General features: G+C 37.1%; 1 long non-coding RNA gene across 1 annotated transcript in view; it reads left to right on the top strand.

Annotated features, from left to right (window-relative positions):
• The first annotated feature begins 2,852 nt into the window (after positions 1–2,852).
• The window catches only part of LOC109502801, a 91,576-nt gene continuing 80,891 nt past the window's right edge, over positions 2,853–13,537 (top strand). The window contains exons 1-2 of the long non-coding RNA XR_002743775.2: positions 2,853–3,552; positions 4,090–4,156. This is a non-coding gene — a long non-coding RNA (uncharacterized LOC109502801). The remainder of the gene's footprint in view (positions 3,553–4,089; positions 4,157–13,537) is intronic.

Raw genomic sequence — 13,537 nt, 5'->3', positions numbered from 1 at the left:
AGTGTGGACCCTGACATGGGGCTCCATATCATGACCCTGGGATCACGACCTGAACCCTGGGATCATGACCTGAGCTGAAATCAAGAGTCCAACTCTCAAAAGACTGAGCCACCCAGGCACCCCTCAGAATTCTTATCCATAGAAGTCATGTCTATTAACATGGGAATTAACTTTATTTACCATTATTATTTGAAGTAATGGAGTGTTAATAATTAAAAAATAAACATCTGGATGCCTGGGTGGCTCAGTCAGTTAAGTGTTCAACTTCGGCTCAAGTCATGATCTCAAGGTTCCTGAGTTTGAGGGCTGCATTGGGCTCTGTGCTGACAGCTTGGAGCCTGGAACCTGCTTTGGATTCTGTCTCTCCTGCTCTCTCTGCCCCTCCCCCGCTCACACTCTCTTACTCTCTGTCAAAAATAAATAAGCATCTTTCAATCCCTGTTGATTATTTTCAAATGATTTTTCAAATGCTGATATTTTTAAAACTGTACCATTAAATGACCTGACTATTAATCCTCCCCAAAGCTATTGTGATTACACTGTTTTAATGATATACAAGGAAAGGTCCTGGATTTATTCTAGCACTGGTTCAATTTTCAATTAGTTACTTGCACTAATTAGATATGACACGATTTATTTCTGTGGCTTGTACTTTCACCTGTTTCCCTTCCTTTCATTCTTAACTCTATTTGCAATCTAGCAGAAAAAACTCACCTGTTTTATCTATTCCTTTTGTTTAAATTTCATTGATTAAGAAATAGGAGGTAAATTCACTGTAGCTAGCACCTCTATATTTCTAGCAAGAAATTCTGCCATTAGTTTTAAAAGATAAAGATAAAACTCACTTCCAAATGAAATCTGTTACCCATTTCAGACAGCTTCCTTATTAATCAACATCTAGACTCTTTATCTATTAAGCTTCTGTTTTATCCTCAAGACCTGTGTCATTTAGTTGTTAGAGGAGAATGTGAAATTTTCTATATGGATTGGTCTGAAAGGTTTATTACTGGTATTAGAGACTTAATTACCCCCTCAACATTCCTTCACTCCACCTGACTTACATAAGGATCAGCAAAAGGGGGAGGGGAGCATATTCACTTTTTCTCAGTATTACCTACTTGTAGGTTATCTTGCTATGCTTCAGAAGCCCGTATTATATTCACCTGATGAGAAACTAGCACAATTATGACAAAAATAGTCAATTATTTCTGTGTGTATAAGGAAAACAAAGCTTCCTTGTTTAAATGGTTCATTGTGATGGGGCTATGATCCTTTATATATCTCAGTTGCCCACCAAACCTAATGGAAACATTCAGCTGGAGACTAAGCATTTGCGCAGCACAATCTAATCTTTGTGTCTTTATTTGAATCCCTCATCCAGGCAAGTATTCCCAGAAGCTACCCTGCAGATTCAGCCAGTGATTCTCAACCAGGTCACCCACCTGTATAAAAACATAGCCACTTTTGCAATGGCTCAACTGCACTGCGTCTCTGTATTAGTAATTAAAACAAAAATGCTTCCTTTAAAACTGCTTCTATAACTGAGGACTAAAGCAGGCTATAGTGGCCTACTTGCAACTTCTTTAGTCCATCTCTTCTTCTATAAAGCATAATAAACTTACTGTAATTAAGTATAACTATCCCAAAGGTCTCTTCTGAGGATAATTTTAAAATTAATTAATTAATTAATTAATGAGAGAGAGAGAGACAGCATGTGAGCAGGGAAGGAGCAGAGAGAGAGAGAGCGAGAGACACAGAATGATAAGCAGGGTACAGCCTCTGAGCTGTCAGCCCAATGTGGGGCTCGAACTCACGAACTGTGAGATCACGACCTGAGCCTGTGAGATCATCACCTGAGCCGAAGTGGGACGCTCAACCCACTGAGTCCCCCAGGCACCCCTCTTCTGAGGATAACTTTTAAAGATTTTCTGTCTTTAGCAGGATGGGATTTTCTTCCAGTCTTTCTTTTTCTACTTCCTTCCTGAGGAAGGATATTTAGTATTCTATCTTCTGTAGTCGTGGTCAATACCAAGTTTGGAGGAACAAAGCAAAATGTCAGAGGTTGTGTAAGCATAACGAGAGTGGGTATTATGCCAAGAAGAATCGACACTGTCAGAATTAGCAGAAAAGTATGTTAGCCTACAGACTTTAATTTTCTCACTCTGAAGTTGCATCATGAGAAAGCCTCTCTTTAATCCCATCTTGCTTTTCTTCCTTTTAAAGACTGCAAGATCTATAAACAGGAAAAGCTGCATCTTCACTTCCCCCTCGCACCCATATGACCCGATCCATGTAGCTGAGAATATGATGTAGACAACTGCCTGAAAGCTAGAACAAGAGGCTAAACAGAAGATGAGTCAGAATCATGAGTGGGAAACAAAAACAAAAACAAAAACAGTTGCAATGAGGGTGTATCTAAAGGGAGGAGTTAGAGATGAAAGACAAAACTTGTATTTTTATGATCTCATTGGTTTTGTAAAGCAGGTGCATCTGTGATTTCTCAAAGAATAATCAAGTGCAAATTCACATGGTAATTTACAATCTTCACCTTAGTTGTGATCTCATGAAAACCTTGATAAATCATCTCATTAAATTCATATTTTAAACTTGCAATTGTGTTTAGTGCAATTATTGTGGAAATCACTCTAGGTAAGTTTTTACTACAGGTCTTAGAATTCTGGATGTTTTATTTACATCAAGTAACATGGAAACATCAAGAGTACTTACTGTCTCAAAAAGATTTGCTACTTTTTGGGGCCCTTGGATTTGAAATGTACCTTTATTAATGACTGTGCTACCTGAGCAACATCAGAAACTTCTCTACCTGTGTCAACATCTACTAGGTCCCCCTTGCCTTCAGATGGTGGAGAATGATGCCTTAGACCCAGACCTGGAGTTGCCACCCTGTCCCAGCATGAACTGCCTGCTATTACCATGCACCAGGGTTCTGATTCCTTGACCTGTTTGTAGGGCTAGATAGTGAAGACACAATACTTCTTCCTTATCCTGTTCACCCCTATCCCTCACCTCCATTTGTCTTCCCTGTTCTTTTCTTTAGGGGGAGGGGCGGCACCACAGGTGAAGCCCTTTGTCCCCACTAGGCGTGGTCCAGGTGGTGGGTGGAGTGTGCGATTTCAAGGAAGGAAAATGTAGCAGCTGGAGCTCTTAAGGTAGGACACGCAGTGTTTAGGGAGAGTAGGAGAAACCAGATGGAAGGGCAGGAAAAGATAGGGTTGGAGGCGCGTTGCGTCAGGGGCGGCTCAGAAAATAGGAATCAGGAACAAGTTACTGCTAGTTCTTCCACTCGCGGCTCTTCCCAGAGGAAGTGGCTCTCGCGGGATCTCACGAGTTCCAGAGGCATGCCAGGGGAATCCTGGGAGGAGAATCTGCCGGGAGCCGTGGGTCCCCGAGGCTCCTTCTCTCTGTGTTTTCCATAAAAACGTCTGGCGCACCCCACCTAAGAAGCAAGCCCCAGTTCTGGTGGAGGCCTTGCTACCCTACTCCCCACTCGAGTCATAGTTCAGCGGTTCCTCTTCCAAGGGGCGCGGCGAGGTAAGGTCCGGAGGAAAGGGCTCTGGTCCAAAGGCAGTGCAGGGGTGGTTAAAAATAAAAGCTATTTAAACCCAGCAATTAGCATATCAATAAATATTTGTGGATTAAATGGGTTAATCAATGAATGTGGCTTTGGCACGACTCCAGTGAAATTTTCTCAGATTAATTCATGATGCAGATATATTTCACGCGTATCAAAACAAATACACCGTTTTTAGAAATAATTAATACAGGATTTTAACACAAAAATTTTGGAGGAATAGTGAGAGAACTAATAGTTACTCTAATTTATTTTAAAACATAAATTTAAATATATTGATGTGACTTATTGTATCTTTTATTTTGTTTTTGGAAAAAAAAAAAAGATTGCTGTCATTCCAGTGTTAGCCCTCAAATGTGAAAAATGCTAACTTCTCAATATTTATCCCCTCTCAAGTGTATGTCTGTTGCATAGAAAAATACTTAATTGAAATAAGAGTCTTTCTAAAACAGGGAAATTTTTAAATGGGGTCTTGTAAAATTTTATATTTCAAACAGATTTGCCTCGTGGTGAGAACCTGCTGTGTATCCTGTTTACAAGGTGCTTGGGGAACTTCTACTCATGGTTAGTAGTGATGTAAGTTCAATGCACATGAATACGAACATTAATATTGAATTTTTTAAAGGTAAAACACAGTGCAAACCAAGAATTATGTTGGTCTTATTTTTCTATTTATACATGATTATTTAAGGCGTCATTTGTTTATCTTCTTTCTCCAACTAAGTTACTCTAAAGTGGCAGCTAATTAATCAAAGGATATAATAACATTTGATGAAGTGATCAAGTAAGACCTATGAAGAATATGAGAATCAAGCTAGTCCTTGAAGAGGAGGTTTCATTGTAAATTATTTTGATTTTCAGGCAGAGAACATCAGTGTATGCCACTGTGCAGTTTTGTTTTTAAAATCAGCTTTTTTTTCTGTATTTTTATTTCATTCATTCATTTGCAGATCCATCATTCAGTAAGCATTCATAGGGTACATACTGTGTTCTAGGAACCATGCTAAACCTTTGGGATACGAAATAAAATAATGCACAGTTATCTATAGTTGTCTCCAAACAATTCCATTGTGGTCATGACATATGTGTAACAGATTTAATATACACCTGCATTATGCATTAAATCCTCACAATCTATAGGAGCTCATTCATAAAGCAGACTATTATTGAGCAGATGCAGTAAACAAATGATGTAAAGCTAAGTGAGGAAGCACTGACAACTCTTGTGACTTACTGAGCCATTTAAAATGAGCAATGAGCCAAAGCAGGAGTCCTACAGAGAAAGAATCAATAATGAATACATTATCATGCATATTTCCCTAAGACAAGGGTAATAATCATGTGGCATTCATTTCTGTTACTAAATAATTTTAAGGAGCCTCTCCCTTCCCCTCCCCTCCCTTCTCCATGGACTCTAACATACCTATTTCTGGTACAAAATAGAGATCTCAACTGCTGTTAACACCGTAACTTTGTTAGACTCACTGCCAGGCCATTTTTCAGAATCCATTGGCTCATTTAAATCTTCAGAGGGAAAATGGCAATTGAGCATGAGTTTTACATTAAAGCAATACAGCACTGGCTAAAAGCAATGTGGCTTTCCACCATTTCATCAACTGTGCTGTAGCCTGAAAACTTACAAAGAATAAATAAGTAAATTTCTTGTCTCGTCTCCCACCTTACTTTCCAATGCCATTTCAAACACTAACCTTATTTTTGCTATATTATTAAAGGATTATTTTCATATACTTTTAAATTACCTTGTTTAAAAAAATAACAGGTAAAGAACCCTACTATCTACCTAGGTTTCTTATTACTCTCTGTTGTCTTTCTCTAGTATTTTATTAATATATTATTATTCAGTAGGAAAATTACATACATTCAGTAAATGGTGGTGTCATAAAATTCAACTACATTTGCCAGGGGGGGAAAAGTTAAAATAGAAAGAAAACAGTAGTGCAGTTTATTCTGACCATCTTGTACTCACAAGGGTTATCATCTGGATTGAAATGAAAAACGTAACTCGGCTATTCTCTCAACCAGGTAGATTTCCTCATACTTTCCTTAGATTGAGAATCAAATCCAGGCAGGAGTACATATGTATAAGTATATTAAGACTAGCAGAATGTTGATAATTGCTGAAGTTGGATTATGGCTACATCGGGCTTTATTGTATTGTTGTCTGCATTATAATATATGCTTGAAATTTTCTGTGATACAAGCTAAAACTTGTAATAAAAATGCAAGTACACTCCATGGTCCTTCAAAGAACAAATGATTATTCCAAAAACATATGGGAAAAACAAAGTATGGTTTCCATTCTACATGCTCTATAAAACAGGTCATCCGTATCATTTACTTGTTCCTTGGAAAAAATATAGTTTATTCTAATTTGCAGGAAATAACAGTTGCATTAGTTCATGTATCACTTTCGCTAGATTGTAGTCCCCAGTTATCTGGGGGTGGGGGGGTGGGGGTAATTGTTTCAGTCAGTTGAAAGGCCTTAAAAACAGACCTGAAGTTTCCTCAAAAGAGAAAGTCTGTGTGTTCCTTCAGCCTTCAATGGCCTGTTGTATGGATTTTGGAATTTCGAAGGCATTGCTTAAAATCAGGTAAGCCAAGTCCATAATTGCTAGAATTACAAAAGTGAGAAAGCATTGTAAAGGTTTAGGGATTTTGTAAAATTCTTAAATTTTTGTTCCCAGATTCACACAACCTAGGATGGATTTTAGTGTTTTATTTTTATTTTATTTTTTTGAGGTTTACTTATTTATTTTGAGAGAGAGAGTGCTGACATGGGAGGGGCAGAGAGAGAATCCCAAGCAGGCTCCACACTGCTGGTGTGGAGCCAGACATGGGTCTCGAACCCACAAACTGTCATCATGACCTGAGGCAAAATCAAGAGTCAGACACTCACAGATTGAGGCACCCAGATATCCCTAGATTGCATTTTAGATGGAATTAGGCCAAAGAGTTTGCATGTGGGCCAAAATAAAGCATTTTAAACCATTCAAAGTATACATGGTTTTATATATACAACTTCCATAGTGTAAATGTATGCCAAAATTTGAGAATTATGAGCTACAAAAGGAGAATTAAAGAAAAAAATGTCTATCAACAGAGGTTTGAATTTTCAAAACATTTTGTCTTTAAGACTCCTTCATGAAATCCCCAATAGTGAGTAGGTGATACACAGAGAATTACAAACTTGCACACACCACTTTTTTTAGTATTGTCTCTGTTACCTTAATATGTATTAATAGAGTTTGATTTTATGAAGAGTAAGCACAGATGTATCTTACTGGAGCAAAAAGAGATAATTTCTAATATTACCAAAAGAATTAAAAAAAAATATTTAGGACTTGATCTCACAATGTCTCCTGATTTAGCTGATGATAAGAAATGAGATAATACCTCACTTTACTTTGGCACTTTAATTTCTGAAGATGGAACCATCACATTGCACTCCTCACTGCCCTGCTTCAGAGAGAAACTTCAGGGGCACCTGGTTGGCTCAGTTGGTTAAGCATCTGACTTCGGCTCAGGTCATGATGTTACAGTTTGTGAGTTTGATCCCCACTTTGGGCTTGGTGCTGACATCTCAGAGCCTGGAGCCTTGCAGCCTGCTTCAGATTCTGTGTCTCCCTCTTTTTCTGCTCCTCTCCTCCCCGTCTCATAAATAAACATTAAAAAATTAAAAAAAAAAAAAAGAGAAACTTCACACATCCATCTAGATCTCTCTTCAGCATTGATAGGCATTAAATTAAAACTTAAGAGAATAAACTCCTTTAATCACATACGGCCAAAATCTCTTCTAACTTGGCACCTGGTTATTGTAAACTCAGGACATAAATGTCATTATTTCCTGTTGTCCATTGATTTTATTCATTCTAGGCAATTTTCCATCCTTTACTCTTGGGACTGACTTCTCAACTTGCCTCCAGATTCTGGACAAGATGAGGATAAGTCGCATTATCTTTTACACCTCATTAGCTTTAACAAATAAGTAGCTGGCACTTACACAAACAGTATCTTACCTGCTGTTTTGTTCCTCACTATATTGCTTTCCTGCTGTTTTTACAGGTGGCATTTAGGCATGCTGTTCTGAGATATATCATCTCACAGACTAGCAGACACATATCAGAGGACAAAAGTTAACTAGGAAAAAAATTACAATTAAAATATCCTAAGTTCATTAATATAGCCCAAAATGGAAAATAACTATATAATTAAGACCATCAACAACTGCCAAAATCATTGGAAATAAATCATTACTATCTTCCATTTACCCACATTATTGTTTTACTTTTAAACATTTTAACATGAAAGTACGTTTATTTTTAATGCCAAGAAGTTCTCTTTCTTTTTTCTTGTGTTTTTTTTTTTTTGTCTTTATAAGGGTAGAGTATGCTATCATTGGTACTAAAATGGACAATACTTTCTCCACCTTCATATATCTTTTTGATGTAGCTGTTTGGACCTCTGCCACTGCTTAGTGTTAATCTATAATTGTTACCAGTAACTGAAAACAAATTCTAATGTGCCTCCTTTTAGGATTATAGTGAAGTGTGAAAGCAGTCATTTAATTTGGAAAAAAAAAAAGATGAATTCAGATGCAAAGTTAAATGTAGATCCGCCCTTTCTGAAACAAACAATAAAATACATAATCCTTTTTTGATTAACTCATTCGTTAATTAAAAAAATAACTTTTTCAGTAAGTAAATAATTATTCCTCCCATGTGCCAGGCTATGGGGATATAATACCTTATAAGGCAAGTAGGACCCATTCCACACGGAAGTCACTCCTTGAAATAGTGGGTTGAAGCTGTGAAAGTGGGATTTGTGAAGTTAGAGAAGGAAGTAGTGAAACAAGCTGTGATATAGGCCCCACAGATTTTATCCTCCTGGTTTTGCTAGTGAGAGAGCCATCATTATCACAGTTAGCTGCAGGATTGGGTTTAGGCCTCACTATGGCTAGCAGTCTGGCACAGAAATAGACAAGAGTCTGAATAGAGTCCTGAAAATGAAGTCTGAATGAAGTTTTCCAATGAACATGCCTTTTCGCTCTCCCCACTACCCTTCTCTCTCTCCCTCTTTCTCTCCTAAACCCATTCTTCTTGATTCCCTGTCTTTAGCACATACAGAGAATTTTCTGGGGAAATATTGCATGACCAGCTGTATCTTACCCTTGCCAGGGTGTCTCTGGACAGAATCATGGAACCCAAGTTAATTTAACTTAGGTGCCCCAATGTGTGAAATTGTCGTGTATTGTTTGCTGTTGTGAGACATTTAGATTATATGCCTTGCATTCTGCCTGATCTCTCAGCTTTCCTTTTGTATAACACGCCACATATGATACTACTTACTTGCCTTCATCAGGCTAAAATACCCATTTTTCCTTTGTTTTAAATGATTCTCTGACAATGAAATAAGAAACCAAAAAGAATGAGTAAAAAATGCCATAAACTTGTCCTTGTTAAATTGGCCTAAGAAAAAAAATCAACATGATGGAACATGTGAACAATTAGAGTCAATGGCCATGTTAAATACTTTATTTCCATTATTTCTAGGCCAGTTAAATTCTAATTAAAAAAAGAACAAACAATAAACAAAAAAATAAAAACAGTACTGTCACTGCTAGTTAATGGATACCATTCATTGAATTTATTTTATACGTTAGTTACAAATGAGCTTTTTGTGTTTGAATGGGTAAAACCAAAAACTCCCAAAATGTTACTGCGGCTTTTCTGCCACTTAAGATTAGGTGGTTTCATAGTCAGTGTCAAATTCACACTCATCTGCTACCCTGTTATCTCCAAAAAATCAAGTACATGTTCTCTTTATTTCTGGAAGGAAAGAACATTACATTTTCAGTGTCTGTGAGTTACTTTTTCCAGAGAGCAATAAATTATTGATTGTGTGAGATTCCATAAATAAAGCCAAATATAACCAGGTGATTAATCATTCATTTTTGGTTCACCTTGAGAGAGCAGTACAATGATAACAAAAACAAAACATTGACTGTGTTTCTTGTTCATTATGTGCAAGTTTAGTGGATGCATACTCTATACAGTTCATAAGGATTCTTGCACTGTTAGTTGAGACATTTTGGTGTGGAAAGTCTCCTCAAAAGGGAAAAATTAAATCTTGAGAGTACCTACTATGTATTAGTAGGTTATACTTAAGTGGGTTACTGTGCCAAAGGTCAATTTTTTCTTCTTTTTTTAAAAATAAAGCTTATATTACTGGTTCTGATCCTGACTGCATTACTTACTTGCCATGCATCCTTATGCAAGTTTTTTGATCCTCCTCTCCAAATGGGGATAAAACAGGAAATTATTTCATAAGATAGTTGTGAGAACACATGCACATATACTTATCACTTAGGATCCAACCAGAGGAGCAGAACCAGTAGGAGCTATAAATATACATATATGTTAATGCATTTGTTACAGGAAATTTGTCTTACTGTTATCCCCACATCTCTTGCCAGAGCTCAGAGTCCGTAGGTAGTCAGGAAAGGAAGTTGGATGCAAATGGAAAAAATCAAGGGCAGCCTGGAACCTACAAGCATGAGCTGGAGCCCCAGTGGGACTCAAGTCTGGTACAAGAGTATTCTGTATATGCTAGGGCCCTTTGTCACAAAGATAAGCACACCTGGTCGAGGAATGAGAGAAGCTGATGGTTGATCTTGAGAAGGGAGTGCTATTACATGCCCAGCTTCCCCTTTACACTAATAAGGTGAATCTGCTAATCAGCAACAATGTGTATTTCTGCTACAAAATGGCTGCTGTGTCCCTTTTGCTTTCCAGATCTCCAAGAATTCTCTTTGTGGCCTCCCATAACCAAAACATATAAGAAAAGTAAATCTAGAAAAAATAATACAGTTCATCTTTGTCAAGTTGACACATTAAAACAGCATATGACACACACATATGTGCACAAATACAACATATATAAATATGTTGAGCTATTTGGGTTTTCTTTGACTAATCCATAGTATCTGTTGTATTTTTTTTTTTAATTTGCTTATTTTCACCTAGGAATTTAGTAAGAATCAGCACTGATTTTGTGAGTAAATGTTGATCGAGAAGAGGGCTTGTCAAAACAAGGTAGTCAGACTTAAAACAATTGTCAGTTGACTGGATCAGAAGGACTAATGGATATATTCAGAACATTTCATCCTAAAGCAGCAGAATATGCATTCTTCTCAAGTGCACATGGAACGTTCCCCAGAATAGATCAATGTACTGGGACACAAATAAACCCTCAACAAGTACAAAGAGTTCGAGATCATACCATGCATATTTTCAGACCACAGCGCAATGAAACTTGAAATCAACCACAAGAAAATATTTGGAATGATAACAAATACTTGGAGACTAAAGAACATCCTACTAAAGAATGAATGGGCTAACCAAGAAGTTAAAGAGGAAATTAAAAGGTACGTGGAAGCCAATGAAAGTGATAACACCACAGCCCAAAACCTCTGGGACATGGCAAAGGCAGTCATAAGAGGGAAGTATATAGATAGCAATCCAGGCCTTCCTAAAGAAGGAAGAAAGGTCTCAGATATACAACCTAACCTTATACCTTAAAGAGCTGGAAAAAGAACAACAAATTAAATCCAAAACCAGCAGAAGACAGGAAATAATAATGATTAGAGCAGAAATTAATGTTATCAAAGACAAAACAAAACAAAAAAACAAAACAAAAAACAGATCACTGAAACCAGGAGCTAGTTCTTTGAAAGAATTAACAAAATTGATAAGCCCATAGCAAGTTTGATCAAAAAGAAAAAGGAAAGTATCCAAATAAATAAAATCAAGAAGGAAGAGGAGAGATCACAACCAACACAGCAGAAATACTAACAGTAATAAGAGAATATTATGAGCAATTATATGCCAATAAAATGGGCACTCTGGAAGACATGGACAACATAAACTACCAAACTACTACATGGAAACATAAACTACCAAAACTGAAACAGGAAGAAATAGAAAATTTGAACAGACCCATAACCAGAAAGAAACTGAATTAGTAATCAAAAATCTCCCAAAAAACAAGAGTCCAGGTCCCGATGGCTTTCCAGGGGAATTCTACCAAACATTTAAGGAAGAGTTAACACCTATTCTCTTGAAGCTGTTCCAAAAAATAGAAATGGAAGGAAAACTTCCAAACTTTTCTATGAAGTCAGAATTACCTTCATTCCAAAACCAAAGACCCCACTAAAAAGAACTATAGACCACTTTCCCTGATGAACACGGATACAAAAATCCTCAACAAGATATTAGCCAACTAGATTCAATAACACATTAAAAAAATTATTCACCACAACCAACTGGGATTTATACCTCGGATGTGGGGCTGGTTCAATATCCGCAAAACAATCCATGTGATTCATCACATCAATAACAGAAAGAACAAGAACCATATGATCCTCTCAATAGATGCAGAGAAAACATTTGACAAAATACAGCATCCTTTCTTGATAAAAATCCTTAAGAAAATAGGTATGGAAGGATCATTCCTCAAGATCATTAAAGCCATTTATGAAACACCCAACACTAATATCATCCTCAGTGGGGAAAAAATGAGAGCTTTCCCCCTAAGGTCAGGAATAAGACAGGGATGTCCACTCTCACCACTGTTATTCAATATAGTATTGGAAATCTTAGCCTCAGCAATCAGACCACACAAAGAAATAAAAGGCATCTAAATTGGCCAGGAAGAGGTCAAACTTTCACTCTTTGCAGATGACATGATACTCTATATGGAAAACTCAAAAGATTCCACCCAAACACTGCTAGAACTGATCCATCAATTCAGCCAAGTGGCAGTATATAAAATCATTGTCCAGAAATTGGTTGCATTCCTATACACTAATAATGAATCAAAAGAAAGAGAAACCAAGGAATTGATCCCATTTACAGTTGCACCAAAAACCATAAAATACCTGGGAATAAATCTAACCAAATAGTTGGAAAATCTGTGTACTGAAAATTATAGAAAGCTTATGAAAAAAATTGAAGAAGACACAAAAGAATGGAAAAAGATTCCATGCTCCTGGATAGGAAGAAAAATATTGCTAAAAGTCAATACTACCCAAAGCAATCTACATATTCAAATGTAATCCCTATCAAAATAACATCAGCATTCTTCACAGAGCTAGAACAAACCATCCTAAAATTTGTATGGAACCACAAAAGACCCCAGATAGCCAAAGCAATCTTGAAAAAGAAAACCAAAGCAGGAGGCAGAATAATCCCAGGCTTCAAGATGTATTACAAAGCTTTAATCATCAAGACAGTATGGTACTGGCACAAAAACAGACACTCAGATCAATGGAGCAGAATAGAGAACCCAGAAATGGACCCACAAGCATATGGGCAACTAATCTTTGACAAAGCAGGAAAGAATACCCAATGGAATAAAGACAGTCTCTTCAAGTGGTGCTGGGAAAACTGGACAGTGACATGCAGAAAAATGAACCTGGACCACTTTCTTATACCATACACAAAAATAAACTCAAAATGGATGACTTAAATGTAAGACAGGAAGCCATCAAAATCCTCAAGGAGAAAGCAGGAAAAAACCTCTTTGATCTTGACCATAGCAACTTCTTACTCAATACTTCTCTGGAGGCAAAGGACACAAAAATGAACTGTTGGGACCCCATCAAAACAAAAGCTTCTGCCCAGTGAGGGAAATGATCAGCAAAGCTAAAAGGCAACCGATGGAATGGGAGAAGATATTTGCAAATGACCTATCAGATAAAGGGTTAGTACCCAAAATCTATAAAGAACTTATCAAAGTCACCACCCCAAAACCAAATAATCCAGTGAAGAAATGGGGAAAAGACATGAATAGACACTTCTCTGAAGAAGGTCCAGATGGCCAACCGACACCTGAGAAAATGCTCAACATCACTGATCATTAGGGAAA

This window comes from Felis catus, chromosome A1, assembly GCF_018350175.1.
Source record: "Felis catus isolate Fca126 chromosome A1, F.catus_Fca126_mat1.0, whole genome shotgun sequence".
Classification (NCBI taxonomy): domain Eukaryota; kingdom Metazoa; phylum Chordata; class Mammalia; order Carnivora; family Felidae; genus Felis; species Felis catus.
This window is presented reverse-complemented; position numbering and strand designations above follow the sequence as displayed.